The following is a 23,099-nucleotide window of genomic DNA, read 5'->3' on the forward strand; positions in this document are numbered from 1 at the left end:
CGTGTGTGTGTGTGTGTGTTTAAAAAAATAATAAGAAATAATTAAAATGATAATAAAAATAAAAATATAAAAATAAAAATAAAAATATAAAAATAAAAAAAAAATATATATATATATATGACGATACTCCTTCTGAAACAAAAAATTAAAGTCTTATTAATAAATCTATTGGTTAATATTATAAAATTTTTAAAAATGGATACTTACATTATCCTCCTGGAGCCGCAAGCTCTTCCTCCCAATCCTCCTCCCATTCTTCCTCCTCCTCCTCCTCCCAATTTTCATTCACCTCCTCCAACATTTCTTTTTCCGGCTCCCAATCCTGCTCTTCTTTATATGGTTCGAGGCCGAAAAGAGATCGTAAAAGAAAATGTCCTCGAACTGCGATGAGTGCACACATGCACACTCGCTGGCTTCGCGAGTATTGCCCCACAAATTGGCGTGCGCCCACCGCATTTCTCCGCGGATCCACCGCATGTACTGCCGATGGATAATGTCAATTTGCACGAACTGAAATATATTATTGATTAACAAATATCACACATAATGTCAAAACACTGAACACTACTTATCAGATTAAGGCGAAACATTTTTATTCACTGTTCTTGAAGACCGCTCGAAACTTTCTGACAGATGCAATGGGATAGACATTGTCTCAAACATTTTAGAGTAGGGGATGTATCACTTACAAAGAACGCTTACCTTCTGCACATGATAAGAAAACAAAAGTAAACACGTGGACAATTATCTAAAGTCTTTTAACTGTACATAATATATTATTATAATATGTAAACCACTATCGAACGGCTATTGAACGGCTATCGAACGGCTATTGAACGGCTATCGAACGGCTATTGAACGGCTATCGAACAGCTATTGAACGGTCATTGAACGGCTATCGAACGGCTTTGAACGACTATCGAATGGCTTTGAACAGCTATCGAACGGCTTTTGAACGGCTATCGAACAGCTATTGAACGGCTATCGAACGGTTTTGAACGGCTATCGAATGGCTATAAACGACTATTGAACGACAAAACAATTATTATAAAAATTATATGTCTATAGACATGTAACATCTGTAGCCTGATTAGGCGGCTGACGCCGCTATCTAACGTACTGAAATTTGATACTCGCGTACTGGGATAAGAAAAGGAAAAGGTAAGAATAAAAAAGAATAAAAATATATTTTAACAATAGTTTATTCTAAATAATGTTTGGGTGAATCCTTATGATTATTCGTCCACCAATTGAATATTTTAAATACATTTTGTAAAGCGCAATTTTTCAAATGTTTTTCACAGCACATAGTATTAGTAACATCTAGCTTATTTAACGAAGTGATATCTTCATAGTCCGCATCCAAGGTCTCAATAATAACATCGTTTCTCGTCAAGTATATCGACCAGCCATTCTCGTTTTTCGTGTCCTTTAACGTACACGACGTACGAGATGCTCCATCTTCCTTTTCCGTCACATCTATCACAGCTCTCGTAATCAAACGCCTAGCAAAGCTGTATGGAACGCTTCCATCCTCCCATTTAAATCCATGGTGATGTCCGATTAGCCATGAAGCTTGACATCTTTCAGATTTTGTAAGCGCACACCATGATACGGGACTTGCAACAAATTAGTGAGAGAGAACAAATCCATTTCTCAGTATCGCTATTTCCTTCACGATAAAGTTTCGCCCGATAATGAATCCACAAACGTTGGCGCAATCATGTTGATAATATTACCATACGATTGCAAGAATGATGTACGTCTGCTGACAAAATCTCAATCTTTAAATTCCGAGTTTAGATAGAGTTTAACGTTGGTCAATTTACAATCGTTAAATGTAGTAATATCTTTTGACGCAGCATTTTTTCTGCCAGTCTGCAGCGCAAAGATCACGTATCGCGGCTTCTTCAGCTGAAAGATGGCTTTCACGGTCCACGAATGCTTGGTCGTATTATGCAATAGAGGAAATTCGTATAGATCCCAATAGCGAAAACTGATATTCAAGTATCACCCGCTTTCCAACCAGTTATCGAATAACCAGTTATCAAACACCTTTGAACAGCTATCGAACAGCTACCAAATATCTATCGAACGTCTATTGAACAGCTATTGAATGGCTATCGAAGAGACATCGGACCACTTTGAATAACTATCAAACAGCTATCGAACGGCTATCGAACAGCTATTGAACGGCTATCGAACAGCTCTGAATAGCTATTGAACAGCTATTGAGCAACTATCAAAACAATATCAACTACATAAACGACAAATTAATTACTTATATACGAATAAAATAAATATTTTAAAAATTGTATGTCTATAGAAATGTATCAGTTATATTTTATAATAAAATTCTAAAAACTCACAATGTTAAGTAACAAATATATTATAGAGGGCTAACAGGAGCCGTGCGCAAGATAGAGGACGCAAAATAAATCTAAAGATTAAAATTAATAATATAATATATAAACGTTTCGGTTCAGTTTCGGACCATCTTTGGGCTATCATAGATATAAAAAATGTTAGAAGTCGTCCATAACTAAAAATTGATAAACGGTGTGATAAATATTACAAGAAAGGATAAAAACAATATATTTATATTTTAATTGAATGACTGACGCTGTTAACATCACGTACTGAAAGTTAATACTCGCCTACTAGGATAAGAAAGAAGAAAAGAAAGAATAAAAGAGAACAAAAATATATTTTAACAATAGTTTATTCTAAATAATATTTGCATGAATCTTTAATAATTCGTCCATCAATTGAATATTTTAAATTTGTAGAGCGCAATTTTTTTTAAAATGTTTTTTACAGCGCTCAGTATTAGTAACATCTACACGCGGGAGAACTGCGACACAACCGGTAGACGAGGGGTCCGCAGAAGGGGAGGGGAACCGTAGTGAAATCGGTAAGCGAAGGGTCCGCGAGATTGTGTGAGAAGGATATCATTCATAAATCGGTGCGACAAGGATAGCGTTCGTAAGACGGTGGGTAATTAATACGTCCGCGCGATATTAGCAACTTTCTCAAATCATCTAATAACATTTTCTTCTTCTTTTCCTGAAAAAAGTGGGAATAAATTTCTGGATACATTTATACTTTGCCAAATGTTGGAAAAGCCGTTGCCGTTTCTCAATGTTTTATGCATATCATATGCGTTTCGACAGAGCATGTTTGCAGTTGACAATAGAAGCAGAGAATAGAAAAAGAATAGCGCGAAGTACGGGTATGGGAGAAGGATAGCGCGATGTACCGCGTTCGCATGGGAGAAGGATAGCGCGAGGTATGGCATTCATAATAATAATAATAAATACAATTTTTATCCATTTATTGTGTGTGTGTGTGTGTGCGCGTGCGCGTGCGTGCGTGCGTGCGTGCGTGTTTGTGTAAAATAAAAGATAATCTCTGTCGTTACTGAATATGTCGTCACAGAAGTTTAATTATGATAAATTATCAAAAACGGCATTTGCTAAAAATAATGCAAATGGTTTTGTGATGAATTGCGATGATCGTAATTTTCTTATCGTCGTTATCAAAATAAAATTTATTATTCCAAGAATTCACGTTTGATATCGTATGATACAATAATTTTTCGTCACAAAACCATTTGCATTATATATCCGCGGTGGATCCGCGGAGAAATGCGGTGGGCGCACTCCAATTTGTGGGGCGATACTCGCAAAGCTCGCGAGTGTGCATGTTTGCAATCATCGCAGTTCGAGGACATTTTTTTTTTGCGACCTCTTTTCGGCCTCGAACCATATAAAGAAGAGCAGAATTGGGAGCCGGAAGAAGAAATGTTGGAGGAGGTGAATGAAAATTGGGAGGAGGAGGAGGAGGAAGAATGGGAGGAGGATTGGGAGGAAGAGCTTGCGGCTCCAGGAGGATAATGTAAGTATCCATTTTTAAAAATTTTATAATATTAACCAATAGATTTATTAATAAGACTTTAATTTTTTTGTTTCAGAAGGAGTATCGTCATATATATATATATTTTTTTTTATATTTTTATATTTTTATTTTTATTATCATTTTAATTATTTCTTATTATTTTTTTAAACACACACACACACACACGCACACGCATTTGTATATATATACACATTTTTTTAAATAAAATTATTATATTTTAAAAAATATCGGATTATTTCAGCGCCTTCTCTTTTCCTCTTCCTACTCATGCATGCCCCGCGCTATCTTTCTTTCTTTCTTTCTCTCTCTCATATTCGTCCGCTATCATTTTCTTACGCTCATATGGGCGTATCGTGCTATCCTTCTCCCACATGCGTGCATGTGGTCGCATCGCGCTATCTCATACCCACCATCTTACGAACGCTATTCTTTTGCCACATCCATGCGAACGTTATCCCTCTCCCACGCTCATACGAACTCCTCACGCTATCCCTCTCGCACCTTTTCACAGTTTTTCTGTTTCAGAAGGAGCGCCGCCCTATTACACATATTTTATATTTTTATATTTCTATCATTACTATAATTTTATTTTATTATTTTTATATTTTTATTTTATTATTATTATTATTATTATTATTATTTTAACACACACACACACATTGTATTATACACACAATTATTAAATAAACTTATTATTATTATTACAATTAAAGTATCGATTATTTCTGCACCTTCTTTCCTTTTCCTACATGCATGATTCGCGCTATCTCATCGGTACATGCATGCCTCGCGCTATCTCTCTCTTTATCTCTTTCTCCCGCGAACGTCATCCTTTTCCAACACCAATGTGGACGCTATCCTTTTCCCTCGTGTCTGTGATCGCTTCGCGCTATCCTTCTCGCACCGCCTCGCGTATGCTCTCTCTCTCTCGCACCGCCTTGCGCTATCCCTCTCTTACACATTGCGGACGCCTGGCGCTATCTCTGTCACACCTACTCGCGGCATCGTACCTTCGCGGCCCCTGCGCCTACCGGTTCGCCGCGGTCCCCCACCTCCCTCTCCGCGGCTCCCGCGCCAACCGTTCCGCCGCGGTCCCCCACCCCCCTTTCCGCGGCCTCCGCGCCTACGGTTCTGCCGCGGTCCCCTCATCGTGACGTCATAGCCCCTCCCGTGACGTCATTCCCCCCGTGACGTCACCCCCCCCCTCGTGACGTTATACTCCCCGCGCCGATGTCCTCCCCCCCCAGAGGACCTGAGTTAGAACCGGCCTAGCTATACTACTATTATACATTCGCGCAGGCACTCACTCGCTTCTCGTCTCACACGCACACAACTACACACACCCATACACATACACCGTTTATACACTTACACTCACGCTGTACACCTACACATTTATACGCAATAAATTATATTTTACCTAACAATACTTTCTTTCCTCTCTCGATATCCCTTTCACGTGCCCCGGATCCCGACCGAGTTATCCGCGACCGCCTCGCGAAAGCGGTTTATTACAACGCTATAAGTCACATATTTAGTCTATGTATTGACCTGCGCAACCCATGATGTTTTGCGAAAGGTCGCAAGTGCCAATAATAGTCTACCTTATTTAGCATCTCTTTTTAATAGTAACTGCACACACATCGATTCTTTGTATTGCATTATGGGTTGAGAAGGTTTCGTGACTTAACCTTCTTTTATGTAACCTTAGAGCTGACTAGAACAGACAGGAGAGCACTGCATGCAGCAATCCTGAGCGCATATTGTCTCTCGGGTTCAGTTGCTTTTTGGCATTTGTACGGGAGTCGACCTCGACGAGATCGCCCGAAACTGAAAGAGACGCTCAGAGATGAGCGAGAAGCGATGTGTAACGCGAATCCGTAGATCCGCTGGAGGACAAGGAGAGTTCAGAAAAGATTCGAGTGCAGATGATTTTAACTATTCGTTTTATTTAGAACAATAGGAGCGAGCGACGGCACGTATTCCGCGATTCCGACGGAAATCTTCAAATTGTCCTGTTAATTACTGCCCCTTTTTCGCGGTTCGGAAATCTTGATTAAGAGCTTCTTGCTAGAAACTCTCGCGATAACGGAAATCTTGACCGCGAACGCTGCATGGAATTTAGCGCGAGGCAGAGGACATTCGCGATGCGGATAACGAGCGTCGACTCTCGGACTCCAAACAATTAACAATCACAAACTCAATAATTATAGAGCAGGTAGTAATACAGACAATGAGGCGTCTTTCGCACCGAGTTCGATGCTCGATCGTATGCTAGAAGGTCGGTTGAGAATTTACAACGAGAATGACGAAAGCACATACGACACGAGCAAATTAAACGATAAGAGATGCGCGAACGAACGACACAAGCATAAATTACACGAGCGAAGGTAACAACAGCAGCGCGAATGGTCTATGAGTACCGCGACACGACACGAGCGAAAATACGACACGAGATAATATGACATGAGAAATTATGATCGATTGCTATCGACCAGCTCGAACCGTTGTCGGCGGCAGACTAATTTGTGAGATGTTCCCGAATTGATCGCCGTGAGAATATATGCGCGATCGAATGCGAGACAATTCGGAATTGAGACGAGTAAGTCACTGTAACTCCGATACGAGCGAGAATAGAGAAATAAAGTTGATCGAGCTCGACGAACGTCGACCGGCTCGAAACGTCGTTACAGGCAGACTAAATCGACCGACCGCGGAAACTCGCGTTTTGTCGATGGGAATAACAAGGTTTTTTCGACGTCGAACCTTCGAGATCCAGCTGTTTGTCACAGTTTTTCATTTCGAATATCACGCGATTATGGCTGATCGACGATGTTTACCCTCGCTCGTGTTTTGATTGCGGCTCTTACCGTTCAGATTTGTCGGTTGAATTTATAGTTTAAATTTATCGATTAAATTCAACGTTTCAATCTTGAACAGCATTGTTTACGCGTTTCTGACAGTGTACTGAGTCCCTGTCGGTTTTGGCTCAACTATTCCGTTCTTTCTGTAATCTGATAACGGTTTTGCGCTCTCCTTTTAAGCTAGTGCCAGATTATGCGCGTATTCGCAATTCGTGATTCGTAATTCACGAATCGTATAAAATTTATAACATATTGGTAATTCGTAATTTACGAACGGTATAAAGAAATCTTTGGTCGAATTTGACGAATCTTCTATCCAAACTATGCACGAATTATAAACGAATCGCAAATACATGCACAGTTTAGCGCTAGCTTTAGCCGGGAGACAAAATAAAGTCTATTTTGTATAATGGAACATTACTGAAGAAGAAGGGGGCTGTGTTGCCCGTCTGACTTAGACTGATGTGATACTGATATTTCTATAAATTCTCTTGATCAGACTGATTTAGACGTTTCAAGAATGTATAAAGAGGGAATATTGGACATTGTGCTTGATAAATCTTATACCAAAAAAAGAATACATGACGAAGTGAGCGGAGGTTTGTCCGGAAATATGACATTTATTCCTAGACATTTGTTGGCGAGAAGAGATATCATCCAAGGCGTTCCTTTTAATATTTCGATGACAGAAATAATCGAAGAGATAAACAAAGAACAAATTAATAAGATTAAAATAGTCAAAGCATTCACATTAAATAGGAAAGACAGATTTCTCACTAAATGGACAGACTTTCCTTCAATCTGTCTGGAGTTCAGGGATAAGGATTTTCCTAATCACGTGAAAGACATTGCTTCGTCTCTTTCCGCCAAAAGTGTCGTATCATGTATGTGAATAAAGAGAGAAAAAAGACAAGTTAAAAAAATTGTCCAACAATCCGCTAAAAATATTTTTTCAACTTTTCCATCTTTCAATAATAGACATTCCAGAAATTAATGTAACGATGTCTATGAAACAAAATCTGATAACGATGATTCTCTTTCGGAGAACATGTATGATGAATTTAGCCATTCCTCCTACGAGATTTTGATCAAGAGAAATACTGTTGAGATGAAAAATTGATTCTCATACTAGAAATTTCCCGCAAAATCAATGGTATCAGCAAGAAGACGGGTATCAAATTCTCGCAAACTACATTTATGGAATACGTGAAGATTAACTTTCGATTCGAGAGCTGCAGTTAACGATTCTTTATCAAATAAATGGTTAAAGGAACTCGGTCTAACAACATTTATTCTTAGACATTTGTTGGCGAGAAGAAATGTCATCCAAGGCGTTCCTTTTGATATTTCCTTTTGATATTTCGATGACCAGTATCCTGGATATGTCCAGCCTTTAAGAAGGCTTCCGTGTGATGAAAGGAATGGCGTTAGACAACATCTCCTTTATGGAAGCATATAGGATTGTAAATAGAACTTGGAACTCTAACATGTTATAGCCCGAAAAGGCTATACACGAATTAATAGATATATATTATTTCAGATATATATTATTTTATACGATAAGGCATTGCTCAACGTGTAACGCGAATACAGATCACGTTATGAGCGTTGACCGAGCGAAGCGCTGACAACGCGAGCCACGCGCAAAGCCCGAGCGACTGCGTAATCACTCTATTGCGAAAACGCGGAAATCAGGGCGATGAAAGTCAAACACATATCGACTTTAATAATGGCTGAGAATCTGTTTTTGATTACACTCTTATTCATCCGAATTTGGGTTTTCGGACAGAATAGAGTATCTTCCTTGACTTACGTGGAAATGATTACTTCCCCGTTATCCTATCCATAGATATGTCCATTGCATCTAAAATTATTTTTAGAAAGGCGCCTAGATTATAAGTAGTATACAATGTGTTACATTCTGGGTCACATTTTTTACTCTATCAAAATCAACTAAAAAAACATCAAAATCACTAATAAAAACAACAAAATCACACATAAAAGCAACAAATTAAAAAAAAGAAGACAACAAAAAGAAGAACTTTCAAAATATTGGCAGAAATCCTAAATTCCAAGAGTGTTAAACTCTAAATCAAGACCATTTATAATACAACGACTAAGTGTCTGAAAGACTAGCACCTGAAAGGTTTAGTCCGTAGGATGTTTAGTACGTAGGATGTTTAGTCCAAGGACGCTTACGAAGTGATTAGATCCTTCTTATTTATCCATTGGTTATGTGTATTATCAAAGCCTAACCATTTAACATAAACTTTATTTCCTTTTCTTTTTAATATTTTTTCAACTAAATAGAGTGATGAATTAATAAAAAATTTTATATAATAAATGGAGAGGAAACGTTCCACATGTCAAATCATTAAACCACATTGTAATTTTGTTAAATCAAATAATTTAAAATATGGAATCAGTTACACCTGTTACGAATGTAAAAAACTTCAAAATGAAAAAATTACTTGTGGTGTATGCTTTAAAGAAGTTCCAAAACGATATATGACTAGACATTTTAAACTAGAATGGCATATTAAATTAGACAAATTTATTAATGAACTATTACAAGGCGTCCTACAGACTAAACGTCCTACAGACTAAACCTTTCAGCTGCCTTTCAGGTACCTTTCAAACGCTTGACCTGAATTAAAAAGAATGTTTCCAGTATGGAAAAAAATATTAATTGAAAGAAAAAAATATATCTTAAGCAGGTTTACAAGTGAATTAACACTGTGCCAGTGACCTACTAAGACATTGCTGAAAGATGCAAAAACCTCTGTGAGGAAAATCACCTGACGGTATGTGCTCGCCAGCGCTGTTTTTTTTTTTTTTTTATTTTGAGTACATACCGTCAGGTGATTTTTTTTCTTTTTAGTTCCATTTAACTTTAATTTATTTCTTGATTCAAAGTTTAACACTCTTATAGGGGGCCCCTGAGGTATACATTCTTTTCTAATTCATATCTAATTTCCTAGATGTGACAGAGAGAATTGTATAGCTCTTGTCGAATGTTTCACATTCAAGAACCGAAAGTTTGTTGAAGAATTGGAAGGTTAAGAACTGAAGGTTTGCCTATTCCTATTCCTGGCGCCAGGACACACACATACAACGCCACTCAGTTATTTTTTACATGCCATATTATTTACCAAGCCGGCCGCACTTGGCAAATAAAATCTTGAATTGTTGGGATTCGAACCGGCAATCTCAAGATTACTAGGCATGTGTTATCTCCCTGAGCCATACGAAGATAACAGTTAAACATGACTAATTACTGAGTGATATGTGATCCGAGCGCTTCGACGCACCAGAAAGGCTTAGTCCGTAGGACGCTTGCACTTCAACGCTTAGTCTTTCAGACACCTTTCAGGCACCTTTTGATGCTTTCAAGTGCTTGAGCTGAATTAATAAAATGATGAATTATGTTCAGAACTTTCACAGATTTAAGAATGTTAAGAATGTTAACTCTAAAAATTATGTTGATAAAAATTTTCACTAATAAATGGAGCCATCAATTAGTAACGAATTTCCTTTTCATGAAAATATTTTTTCTCAACCAAGAAAAAGGAAAGATAGGATTATAAATAAATCAAAAGACTTTAAAGAATTACCAAATAATTATTGCAATGAAGAAGAAGAAGTAAAAATTGTTAGAGCTAAAGGCGTGTGGAATAACATGCTTGTTGATTATTCATTCTACTCGGATATAAATAGTTGTGATTTAAGTATATTTCTTAGAAGAACCAAACCATACGTAGAAGATAAAATACGAACCGGATTTAGAAAACATACAGCTGTAACAGTAAAATTAGTTGCAAAGGTGCAATATCATGTATTGGATTTATGTGGTAATGTAACTGACTTACACACACATTATTTTCATAGTAATGTTGAGCATATTTTATCTGAGGATATCATATCAGATATAATTAATTTTATGCATAATATCATTTTAAATAAATTTGCTAGCTTTAATGCAAAAAACACCAAGTTTACATTCGATAGAGTTATTCAACTTGATTTACAGTCCGATAAATACACCCCTCTTCGAGGTGGAACTTATGTTAAATTACCTAATTATATTATAGCAAAAAAATGCTGTGTTAATGTTAACAATACTAAAACTAATAAATTTAAATGCGAGAAGCAAGAAAATCTTAGATGTTTTGAGTATGCATTAGAGAGTATACTTAATCCTATTGATGATAATGCAAAAAGACCTTCTAATTATAATATATCGAGGTATGAAGTGTTAAATATGAATTATCCTGTACAAATTATAAAAAAAAATATAAAAAAATACGAAGATTTTTTAAATATAGCTATAAATGTTTTTAGAGTAGATGAGAATAATGATTCGTCGAATGCAAAGAGTCCGAAAGACGCCGAAAAGGCTAAGTCCGAAGGACGCATTCAAGAACCGAAGGTTTGTCGTTTACTATTGGTCAAGCTATTGTAAGTGATAATTATAAAGATAGAAAATGTATACATCTTTTAATATACAAAGAGCATGTAGTTGGAATTAAAAATATGAGTGCTTTATTAAGAGGATAAATAATAAAAAGACACAGAAAGCGATACTTGTGTGAAAAATGCAACGATTCGTTTGAGAAAGAAGAAAAGTATAATGATCATGTTGCTTTGTGTATATATGAAAAACAAAAAATAAAAATGCCCACTAAATTAAATAGACAATATTTTTCCATAGGTGCGGAGCAATATCACCCATATACAGTTAGTTCAGATTTTGAAGCAACATTACAAAAGTCAATTATGAAGCATGTTATTCACGAGCATAAGCCGAATAGTTTCTGCTTTGATACAATAGACGAAACACAATTAATAAATAATGGAAGTGTTGAACAGTTAATGAATGAATTTAACAACTTTATTGTTAAATATGCAAAAAGATATTATGAACTTAGAAAAGTAAATAAACCAATAGCAATGACAAAAGAAGATATTGACAATTTCAGAAAAGCTAAAAAATGTCATATTTGTAATGGTGAATTTTCTGACGAGGAAAGGCACCCGAAGGGCTTAGTCCAAAGGACGCTAAGTAAAGTAAGAGATCACGATCATTATACAGGACGTTATCGCGGGGCAGCCCATACCAACTGCAATTTAAAACTAAAATTACCAAATTTTGTACCAATATTATTTCATAATTTGAAATACGATTCTAAATTATTTCTAAGATGGATTCTGAAACTAGGAGCTAAATACACACGGAAAAATAAAAAAGCTCTAAATATAATGCCAAACACAAAAGAAAATTATGTTACAATTTCCATAAATAACGTAGTTGTTGATCAATATGAACAACAGTATGACGTATCAAAATGTAAAGAATGCAATCAAAAATATAAGAATGAAATTATTGAAACCTGTAAAGAATGCAATTCGAAAACCATCATTAAAAAGAAAGGAGATATTAATAATATACATATGGAGGTGAGATTCATTGATACATTTAGATTTATGGACAAAAGTTTAGATTCATTAATTAAAAACTTACTCGATGTAAACGACTGTTTTTGTTCACATTGCAAATCTGTCTAAGAAATAACAAATATGAAGTTACTTCCTATAAACGAACATGATGTACTTAAAATGATTGGAAGATGCAAAAAGTGTAATGGAAATGTATTTAAGCCAATTGATTATTCCAAATTTAAAACTATGTTAAAGAGATTTAAAAAAGAAGACTTACATTTAGTTTTACAAAAGGGAATTTATATGTATGAATGGATGGACTCTTATGCTAAAATGTATGAGTTATATTTACCTAGCAAAAGTAAAGAATGGTATTCAACTTTAAATGATGAAAATGTGAGTCCTTCTAAACTTAAATTTGCACATAAAGTATACAGACATTTTAAATGTAAAACTGTAAAAGAATATCATAATTTATACTTGAAATTAGATACTGTTTTATTACATGACGTTTTTGACAATTTCAGAGAAAAATGCTATAAAGAATATGGTCTTGACCCTGTATATATCTGCTCCACATTTTGCTAATGATGCTTCATTAAAATACACTGAACAAACATTAGAATTATTATCAGATAGAGAAATGTATGAAACATATGAAACTGGAATAAGGGGTGGAATATCTATGATTCCACACAGATATGCACTAGCTAATAATTGTTACTTTTATGATAATAAAATTGGAAAGACTGTTAAACTATCCAAAGAAAAAGCGATAGAAAAAGGTATATATAATAGTAAAAAGCATGTTAGCTATATTTTATACTTGGATGCTAATAATCTATATGGATATGCGCTTAGTCAACCTCTTCCTATAGGAGAATTTAAATATGAAGATGTAAATGATTTAACTCTTGAAACAATTAAGAGCTTACCCTATGACGGAGAATATGGTTATTCGTTTCTCGTTGATTTGGATATCCCATTGGAATTACATGATAAATTTAAAAATTGTTCAATGTTACCCGAACATTATGTACCTAGTTATGATGAATTATCCGAATATCAAAAAGAAATGATATCTAAGGGAATTGGTAAAATACCAACTGGCACTAAACTTATGTGCACGTTAAAATCAAAGAATAATTATTTAATTGATTATAGAATGTTACAAGAATGTCTTAATCAAGGAATAATCTTAAAAGACATAAAAAAAGTAATATCATTTAGGCAAAAAGCATGGTTGAAACCCTACATTGACTTAAACACAAAACTTAGACAAGAAGCTAAAAATGGATTTGAAAAGGACTTTTTTAAACTCATGAATAATTCAGTATATGGAAAACAAATGGAACAGGTAAGAAACAGATGTCAAGTGGATTTGTTTTATTCATATAAAAATTTTGCAAGATGTAAAAATTATGAAGATAGGCAAATAATAGATGATGATAAAGTTCTCGTGTATCGGAAAAAGAAAGAAATAACATTAAATAAACCCATATATGGTGGGTTTGTTGTTTTAGAGTTATCAAAGTTATTGATGTATAAGTTTTATTATAATTTTTTGAAAAAAAAGTATAATGATAAAGCTAAATTGTTAGGAACTGATACTGATTCATTTATTATTTATGTGGAAACAGATGATCTTTACATGGATATAAAAAACAACATACATTATTTCGATACGAATGATTATAAAATCGATTGGATGCCACGAGTAAATAAAAAAGTAATTGGTTTATTCAAAGATGAATATCTCGGAATACCCTTAAGAGAATGGGTTGGATTAAGATCTAAAATGTATGCTTTTAGATATGACGAAACTGAAACAAAGTTTTGTAAAAATACTAAAAAGTTTATAACAAAAATAAAAGAGAAAAAAGTATGTAAAGGAATAAAAAGATCAAATATAAAAAAAATGAAATTTGATATGTACAAAAACTGTTTGTTTGAAGGTAAAAGCACAACTGAAACTGTATACAATATTACATCAAAAGAGTTGAAACTTTATACTATTAAAACAAATAAAATAGCATTATCAGCATACGACGATAAAGTATATTTAAATAATAATATAGAAACGTCTCCTTTTGGTTATGAGAATACCAGATAAAACCTGAAAGAACGTCTGAAAGAACGTCTGAAAGACTAAGTCCAAGCGACGCGTCTGAAAGACTAAATCTGAAGGATGCTAAGTCCAAGGGATGCGTCTGAAAGACTAAATCTGAAGGATGCTTAGTCCGTAGGATGCACTTCATGTAAGTCAATCATTACGCTCACATTTTTTAAGGACGTCCCTTGGACTAAGCCTTTCAGGCGCTTGACCTGAGTTAAGTTCAGACCCTCTCCTTCGAAAGTAAGTTTTAATTTATCAAATAGACCTATGTTATCTCCAAAACGAAAATACATTACATTAGCAGGTTTAATATAAGCAGGTAATTTATTTACAACAAATCTAAATATTGGTCCTTCCACAAAATTTGAATATACACACATATCAATGGTGTCCTTTGGACTTAGCGTCCCTTGGACTAAACATCCTTCATACTTAGCGTCGCTTGGACTTAGTCTTTCAGACGCATCCTTTAGATTTAGTCTTTCAGATGCTTGACCTGAACTAAGAGTGACTCCCTTCTGGTTTTCACCTTTGAATACAATTTCTTTACCCGACTCTATAACAGCATATTGTGGAATATCAAGGGCTTGACCTGAAATAAATATTTTACCAGAATGGGCTATTATTAATTTTACAGGACTATATACCCTTGTTTCATTATTATTCTTCTCAAATTTAAATTTGTTTATATCAAAAGCTAACGGTACTTCTTCTATGAGATTTATTCTTTCTTCTTCTATAAGATTTTTTAAGTTTTGAATAGTAAATACATCCTGGATTTGTAAACCTAGATTAATTTTACCAGGTTCTTTTTTAATAAGAGAAAGTCCTTCATTTTCAGAGTTTAACACCCTTGATTCTATTGCGTCAAATATTTTGTTCACTAATTTATCATTTTTATCAAATTCAATACTAATAGAACTCACTTCTAAATCAATTTTATATTTTGGTGCCCAGTTCTTTTTTTCTGTTTCTAGAATATTTTTAACTTTATATATGACATTCTTTTGAATGTCTTCAGCTGAATTAAGACCTTGACCTAAATTAATAGTTATTGTATACTTTGTTAGTATCCTTCGGGCATAGCCTTCCTGGCACCTTTCATGCGCATCCTCTAAATTTAGTTCTTCCGGCACAAATAAAAATGTAATTTCAGATGATAAAGCGTTCTTCGGACTTAGCGTCCTTGGACTTAGTCTTTCAGACACATCCTTCGGACTAAGCGTCCCCTGTACTAAGCATTCTTCGGACTTAGCGTCCCTTGGACTTAGTCTTTCAGACTCATCCTTCAGATTTAGTCTTTCAAATACCTTTTCGGCGCCTTTAAGGTGCCCTTCAGATACCCCTTTAACGCTTAGATTTTCTGACGTGTTATCATATCCAGGAATATACCCAGTAAGCAATTTGTTAACAAATTGTCGCCAAATTGGCATCAAATTCGCTCAAAACTTGGTAACAAATCCAGTGCCATCTGTGTCCGCATTAAGCTTGTGTTTTGGTGACAAAGCTTGTTGACATAACCTGACAGCAAATTGACGGCAAAAACCGAGCAAAGCTTGACATGATTTGACGCCAAATTGATGGCAAAAATCGACCAAGATCTGCGCAAGACAATCTGATAGCAGATTGTCAGCAAAAACCGAACAAATTCTGCAGCTTTTGGCCATTCATATAAAAGTATATATTTAAATAGATTTAAAGCCTTAACCCTAAGTAACAAAATGATGATAAGTTTTGGTCATAAAATGACCATTAGATAATTAGACATTATATAAAACCCTATATTAATATGTTAAAACATATAGGTAAATTCAAATAACTTAATTTATAAAATTAAAGATCTTTTTGGACAGAAATTGTTTGAATAAGTGAAAATCGAACAAATATCTGTCCGATTTGCAAAAAATCAATTCAATATCTGAATTTCCTGTATAAGAATTGTGTCAAAAATTGAACTGACAGAAATATATATATATTATAATATTATTAGCATTTTGTAGGCTTTATATACACTCATGATAAGAATTTGAATACGGGTATAGATAATGAATAACGCGCCGCATAGCGATAAGCGACTGAACTATTTTATAATACTTTGTAATAAGCTGCAGATTTTGTTTGGTTTTTGCTGCCAATTTGCCATCAAATTGCGCACTCTAGATCCTGCTCAGTTTTTGCCGACAATTTTTGCCGGCAATCTGCCAGCTTAATCGGTAATAACAACTCTTGTACCAAATTTGTAGCCTTTTTGCTGACAATAATTTGTAGCAAGCACTTGGCAATATCTGTTAGAACAGACCTGGCTGACTGGGTATATACCCAGTAAGCAATTTGATAACAAATTGTTGCCAAATTGGCATCAAATTCGCTCAAAACTTGGTAACAAATCCAGTGCCATCTGTGTCCGCATTAAGCTTGTGTTTTGGTGACAAAGCTTGTTGACATAACCTGACAGCAAATTGATGGCAAAAACCGAGCAAAGCTTGACATGATTTCACGTCAAATTGATGGCAAAAATCGACCAAGATCTGCGCAAGACAATCTGATAGCAGATTGTCAGCAAAAACCGAACAAATTCTGCAGCTTTTGGCCATTCATATAAAAGTATATATTTAAATAGATTTAAAGCCTTAACCCTAAGTAACAAAATGATGATAAGTTTTGGTCATAAAATGACCATTAGATAATTAGACATTATATAAAATCATATATTAATATGTTAAAACATATAGGTAAATTCAAATAACTTAATTTATAAAATTAAAGATCTTTTTGGATAGAAATTGTTTGAATAAGTGAAAATCGAACAATTATCTGTCCGATTTACCAAAAATCAATTCAATATCTGAATTTCCTGTATAAGAATTATGTCAAAAATTGAATTGATAGAAATATATATATATTATAATATTATTAGCATTTTGTAGGCTTTATATACACTCATGACAAGAATTTGAATACGGGTATAGATAATGAATAACGCGCCGCATAGCGATAAGCTACTGAACTATTTTATAATACTTTGTAATAAGCTGCAGATTTTGTTCGGTTTTTGCTGCCAATTTGCCATCAGATTGCGCACTCCAGATCCTGCTCAGTTTTTGCCGACAATGTGATGTCAGTCATGTCAGCAAGCTTTGCTCGGTTTCTGCCGCCAATTTGCTGTGTAGTTATGTTAGCAAGCTTTGCTTGATTCTTGCCGGCAATCTGCCAGCTTAATCGGTAATAACAACTCTTGTACCAAATTTGTAGCCTTTTTGCTGACAATAATTTATAGCAAGCACTTGGCAATATCTGTTAGAACAGATCTGGCTGACTGGGTATCTACCAACCCTATTTCACCAAACTTTATGTGTTTAAGTTTATCAAAACTAAAAGATACACCATCTTTTAAATTTCCTTTCAGTTTGTACAGCATTTATTAGCAATTAATTTAATTAATTTAAAATTAATTAAAAATATTGAACTATCATTCTACTCATAACCATATCATAAGCTATAGTCTTTTGGTTTACAAATACTACATAACAATTTAATCCCTTGAAAGATTTGGAAGAATCAGCAATTAAAATTTTTGGTAATTTCTCCACAGTGGAAATACTCTTTGGTTTATTCCTCAAATCAATATTAAAAAAGCAATTATATTTTATAAAATTGTCAACCGTGTGAAACTGAGAAATCATTCTATCAGGATCATATAATGCTTCATCGTATTCTGAACTTGAACGATATAACTCATAATAATCTCCTTTTTCAATTTCATAATTTTGAGGTTCGGAAGGATGTCTTGCTTCTCCATACAATATTTGAATATTTTTAATATTAGCATGGTCCCAATTTGTTGGATTCTCATTTTGGTCGTACAGAAATTTATCTTTTATAAAGAAAACAAATGCCCAGTTTGGTTCCTGAGTAAAAACAAAATCATTTAAGGGCATACGTAAAGTACCCAGACAGCACAAGGATGTCCTTAGGACGTCCAAAGGGCATCCAGGACATACATGTAGGATATCCTGAGGATGTCCTATTTTAATCCTCGGATCTCCTCTGGATGTCCTGAGGAAGAGTAAATGATAGCCGTATACTAGCCTCTGGAGAATCCAGGGAGATCCTGTGGAACATCCTAAGGATTTCTATGGGATATGTTAGGGATATTCTTCGTACGTTTCAGGGAGCAAATTTTGAAAATTGTGTCCTGTTATTTATTGCCAGTACTGAAAATCTAATATTGAAAATAGTTCACGTTCTTTGATATTTGAGACTTTTGTAGTCTACATGAATATTAAGTTTGGCCTCTGGGTTTGAGTCGTGTAAATTCTTTATTTGATTTCTAAGTTTCGTGAACATTTCAGTTTACTTCATCAAGAAAAAAGTATCAGGTTGTTTTTCCTAATGAAGTGAAATGTTTACAAAACAAAAATCAAATGAAGAATTAATGCGGCACAAATTAGGAAGTCAAAGTTAGCCAAATCTAAAATTCATTTTATATATACTATAGATTTTCAATACTGGCAACAAAGAAATGCAATCTAAACTGTGTTCTTGTACTGCTTAATATTTGCAAACCAATCATGTAAGATGATCTAAGCAATTAGTACATTAAATGGAAGGCACTGACTGCAGTGAAAAATAATTGATTGAAAAGATGTCGAATTCTATTGGACATATTTGATGTTTAATCGACTTATTTGAATTATTTCTCACTGGGGTATCTCTTTTCCTACATTACCTCCGTTATCTTTTTTTTATTTAACATATTAAATAATGTGTCATCTTACATGTAGTTAGTTTCAAAATATTAGACAATAAGAATGCATATCTAACATTTTTTTAAATATTTTGTTATATATCACTTTAGAATATTTATTCAAAACCAAATTACAAAAACAAACTATTTCGTATTGTGTTACATCTGAACTTTTTTTTTATTGTTTTTAAATCATATTGAATAATTACAAACAAATTATATTAATTTATTAATTATGTTAATTATGTGTAAAAATTACAAGTACTTGTAATTTACAAAAAACAAAATTTGATAGAAAACGGCTCAGTAATAATAAACTTATATCTTTAACTTATATCCTTTAAGTAAGTTTATTTGCATAAAAAAAAATGTTTTTTTTTGTGCAAATAAATTTATGCGAAAAAACTTGAAATTATACTTAAACTTAAAGTTAAACTTTAAACTAAAATTAAAAGAAACGTATATAAGAATTTTTCTATTAAATTACAGCATAACTGATATATAAAATATGTGAACGCTTTCAACATTTACACTAAATTTATATTCACAAAATAGAGAAAAAAATAAATGTACGTTATCCTTTTTACTTTGTATTTAAAAACTTATGCAAATTTTAAAATATGAATTTTAAATAAAAAGTAAGATAAATTAACAGGAACTTCTCTAATTAATTTAATTAGTTACTAATATATTTTAGTTACTATTAGTTATTAATATATTTAATTAGTTACTAATTAATCTAATTAAACTAATATATAAAATATATGAATACTATCGTGATATAATTTATAAAAAATAAAATTGTACTTAACTCTCGTAAGAATAAACAGACTAATAATTGTAAACAAATTAAGATTACTTTCCAGATAATGACAAATCGACGTAAGTATCAAAGTCAGTATTTCTATTTTTGTTTTTTATACAATCAAAGTAATAAAGGCAAAATTACTTTTGTATCAATTTGTCGCTAACTAGAAAGCAACCTGAGTAAACTCGTAACTATAAGAACATTTAAGCAAATTTGTTTACATTTAAAATAAAAAAAGAAGTAAGTTTTTTTGTTTTATGCAAATAAACTTATGAAAATTAAAACAAATTTATAGGAATTATTCTATCCAATTATATTTTAACTGATAGAAAATATCTTATAATATAAAGATTCATTAATATTTTTAGAAAACAATGAAATTGCACTTGACTTTTATAAAAATACATTTAAAAAAATGTAATTATGGATAATTTCATTTTTGTAAGTGATATATAAAATAAACTTTACAATACTAGCAATTACCTCTCTGAAATACAAGTATTCCACATTAAATATTATCTCACAACTAGGAGCAGCTTCGTCATGTTCTTCATATACAGCTTCTTCAATATGATTCTCATTACATATCGACGTAAACATTCAAATTTTGTTTTTCTATTAGATAATTCCGATAATTCTAACTTAATTACATTCTAATCACAGAAAAAAACAATAAATTATCAGATGACTACAAATTTAGTAAAAAACTGATATTTAGTACAAATAGATATAAAAATCTTTCTTGCACGTAAAATAATAGAAAAAATAACAGTAAATATTTTTGTGATTTGTTTCGTTTTACAAGGAACAATCTGTTGATCTACACGCATAAAATGTCTCAAATCGCACAAATTCGTTTAGTCCATTTTGGTTTTGATTGTATGATATTAATAAGTTTGATATGCCTACTCTGGAATGTTAATATATCACTTCTCTCTTTCAATATTCATCATATGAAACATATATAATAATTTATACATTTGTGTCATCCGTCCTGTAAAAATTAATTTAAAAAAAATTAATTAATAACTTATTTAATAAATTGAAATTTTAGAATAAGTCCCAAATGCACACACAGTGTAAAATGAATCACCAAGCAGATGAGTCAAATCTATCCTAATTCTCCTTAACTAAGCAATCTGATTGGTGATGTCTGTTTTACACACTGCGCATCATCTTTCCCAAAATTTAATTTGAAAAAAGGTTTTAAAATATAATTGAATATATATATATGGATAATTGATCTGTGAATTTGTTCCACTAATTGAATATAATAATCCATTTTGCTTTTCAAGATTGCTTTTCAAGAATACTGTTTAAATATGATGTAAAGTATTGCGATCTCTCTATGTTATGCTTTAAAAAATACTTTCAAAAAAAACAAAATTCTTCATTTTATTTCTCAGACAAATTATTCTGCATCTTTAAATTTCTATAACAATGTTTAAGAGTCTATACCCTTAGGGCCACTGTACAAGCTTTTCCGTAACACGTTACGTTACATTAAGTACTGACCATAAACCTACATTCTTACGTGATCTTGAACTTCAGTCAACATACAAAGAAAAGTAACATAGTAATGTTTTTGTTACGTTACAATTTTCTTTATGCGTTGACTTAAGTTTAAGATTATGTACGAATCTAGGTTTACGGTCAGTACTTAACATAACGTAACGTGTTATGGAAAAGTTTGTGCGGTAGCCCTTATATATATAGGATAATATTTTACCTCTATTGTGCCAATAATAATTTTAGGTAAATATCCCAACTTTCCACACAATATCACTTTGAGTATCTTCTGTCTTTCCCACTTTCACAAATGCCACGACTCGCACTATAAAAAAATACAGAAAATATATAATAATGTATATATAATGTATTTATATTAGCTGGGCTCAGTTGATTTTTATTTTTAATTAATATGGGGTGTTTTCCAGCCAGGAACATAAATCGACACAAGTCGACTTGTAGGATGATTTTCGTAAGCTGATATTGTATTGAAAATCGTTTTTACTCAAATTTTAAAATGCTACATAGATTTATAATTACCAAATAAGCAAATCTTAATTCGTGATTATAAATTTAAGACTGCTATGAAAATCACCGAAGAGACTTGTATCGATTTGTATCGACTTGTGTTCTTTGTTGGAAGCGTGTGACTTATATTACACTTCCACATGCGTCATATCCGACTCATTCCATCTTCATGCGTAATGAATTAGTTTACAGTTTTATTTAATGAATTAGTTTACAGCTTTGTTTGTTTTATTACTTACCAAAACTTTCGTTCACTGCGACGATATTGTTGTTTCGCACGTGCATTGTTCTGCCTGCTAGTACTCGCCCACCATGATACTATTTCCCCAATATGATATTTGCGCATGCGCGTTTACTAAATGCAGTGCGCGATATTTAAAAGAAAATTGCCATTCTTTTATGTGATTCGCTTCTTCTGCTATTAAGAATAAGACACTCATCACATGATATTATGATAATTACATTTAATATTATGGATTTTCAAATTTATATATAAGATGTCCCATTTTAATTGATATAGCTATAAATATCTCGAAAAGTACTAAGAATATTTTAGATAAATGTTTCAGACAAAAATTGTTCAGTTCCGAGAGAAATATACATTAAATAAAAAAACACTGTTATATATCTCCAGTATTTATTGTATAAATATTTATGCAAAAATTTAGACACATTCTAGGGAAATCCACAGGATATTTCTAGGACATCATATATCTATTTTCTGTATATATAATTAGGTTTGTTCGTTTTATCTAAACTCCTTAGCATTTTCTGCACTTGAAATGAGATAAATGTTTAAATGTTGAGATTAATATTCGGATGTTTGAGAGAAAAAAAGCAAAGGACCTAGTACAAAAAAATAAACCTAATGTACTTAGGATGTCCTGGGGAGTATCTCAGGACATCCTAGATATGTTTGGAATAATTCTGGGACGCTGCGAACTATCTGGAATAACAGGCCAGATATCCTACATCCTGTAGCTATCCAGTGGACATTCATGGGACATTTATACCTTATAATATTTAAAATTTCTAAATTATATTAAATATCATATATAAGTAAAATAATCATATATGCACATTAAATTTTCATAAAATATATTATTTTAAAACGTCCTAGAAATGTCCTGAACCGTCCTGGACATATTCAGGATGATCCTGAGGACGTTT

The 23,099-nt window shown here is 33.1% G+C and overlaps 1 long non-coding RNA gene across 2 annotated transcripts; it reads right to left on the bottom strand.

Moving 5' to 3' along the window:
- Positions 1-213: 213 nt before the first annotated feature.
- LOC138938666 (uncharacterized) lies at positions 214-22,251 on the bottom strand. Of its 2 annotated transcripts, none has more exons than XR_011447739.1 (3): positions 22,169-22,251; positions 21,622-21,726; positions 214-510 (listed from the first exon to the last, which is right to left on the bottom strand). It is a non-coding gene; the product is annotated as an uncharacterized lncRNA (long non-coding RNA). The 2 variants fall into 2 exon arrangements; XR_011447738.1 differs by lacking the exon at positions 214-510 and adding an exon at positions 19,660-20,886.
- Positions 22,252-23,099: the final 848 nt, after the last annotated feature.

The sequence above is a fragment of the Polyergus mexicanus genome, unplaced genomic scaffold (genome assembly GCF_030449975.1).
Source record: "Polyergus mexicanus isolate NDT 795.1 unplaced genomic scaffold, iyPolMexi1.0 SCAF_13, whole genome shotgun sequence".
Taxonomy (NCBI): domain Eukaryota; kingdom Metazoa; phylum Arthropoda; class Insecta; order Hymenoptera; family Formicidae; genus Polyergus; species Polyergus mexicanus.